We start from the raw sequence: 1,450 nt of genomic DNA on the forward strand, positions 1-1,450 counted from the left end.
TTCCTTTCAGGGATCTTGCCAATGAACTTGCATTTATGTGACTGTAGGTATGGGTATGGATTCTGATATGGCTGCTTTTAAATTGCCCAATTTAAAAATTTGAAAGGTTAAGGCTTCAGGAAAAACTTCAGTTTAACTTTAAGTGATTTATTTCTTAAGTTGCTGAAAACGATAGTATCCCGGAAACAGGGGCTTATCCATGGTTATAAAAGGCTGTTTTTGTTTTGGTGAGTGTTAAAAAAAAAACAACCATTTATGTATGTATTTTAAGTATACACACAAAAACCCCCTAAATAAACAAAAAATCCAGAATGCTCCTTATGCATATAGGAGTTAAACACAAATTCTGAATGAGTAACGACTATGAAGATTTCCCCCAACATTTAGAAGAGGTGTTCTCTAATGCAGGGGGATAATATACCATGGTCTCAAGTATTTTTTTCTGATAAAGGAAGCAGCTACAGAAAGCTTTTATTTGTTCAAAGTAACCAATGCTATAGATGCAAAAAAACCCAACAACTCCCCCAATACTACTCCAAAACAAACATATCAAACTTGATTTTCATTAGAACGTTATTTCTTCACACTAATAAATCAAAAAACAAAGACCTAGTTTTATATATATATATATATATATATTTGAGCTTCATCTTCTGGACAAGAATGCCAAGTTATTCTCTCTTCATAAAAAGCAATTACAATCCGAGGACACTTCATATTTGCCTCTTTTGCCAGTACCACGTCTGCCTCATCTGAATCTTTCCATTTCATGAGAAATGGCAAAGCCTCTTGGTTTATCAGCAGCATCTCTTTTCTTCTTTGATTTGCTATCATCAGATTCACTGTCAGATAAAATTTTCTTTTTGTACCATCTTTTTCTTTACCAGCTTTTTGAGAATTAAGAAATGCTTAAATTAACTCTGGACAATCTAAATTTTCTTCGGGTCCCCAAGTATTGTCAGCATCTGTAAATCCCTTCCACTTCAGGAAATACTCCACCTTCCCATTCACTACACGTCGATCCGGTACTTTTTCCACCACAAATTCTTCAGGCTCTGCCTCTTCTACTTTTTTACTCTTTCCATTTTCTTTCCTATTTTTTTGCAATGTAGTTTTATCGGAGGCCATTTTTTTTTATTGCAGACTTGAAGAGCTATTATTCACCGCCTCTGAGCTGCTCCGGGTCCCGAGTCTGCGGCGTCTCAAGCTCCAGCCACATCCGAGGAGGAGGCGGCTCAATACTATTAAGAGTTTGATGAGTATTCTCAACCACACAGGCTCCCAAAGGGTGGATACTCTGCTTTTGTATCCTTTGTTTTCATAGCACACAGACTAATAGGAGTGGAATATGAGATGCTCCCTTTCCAGAGAAACCCCAACAATCTCCTTTTACTCTGGCTTCTTCTTGGGGTCTTAAGGAGTCTTTCAATGCTCTGTGGTAGTCCAGTTA

At 37.1% G+C, this 1,450-nt stretch overlaps 1 pseudogene; it reads right to left on the reverse strand.

Annotated features, from left to right (window-relative positions):
• Positions 1 to 581: 581 nt before the first annotated feature.
• LOC114222811 (chromobox protein homolog 3 pseudogene) lies at positions 582 to 1,128 on the reverse strand (annotated as a pseudogene).
• Positions 1,129 to 1,450: the final 322 nt, after the last annotated feature.

The sequence above is a fragment of the Eumetopias jubatus genome, unplaced genomic scaffold (genome assembly GCF_037043125.1).
Source record: "Eumetopias jubatus isolate StellerSeaLion01/CBP00866 unplaced genomic scaffold, mEumJub1_p1.0 scaffold_12, whole genome shotgun sequence".
NCBI classification, from domain to species: Eukaryota; Metazoa; Chordata; class Mammalia; order Carnivora; family Otariidae; genus Eumetopias; species Eumetopias jubatus.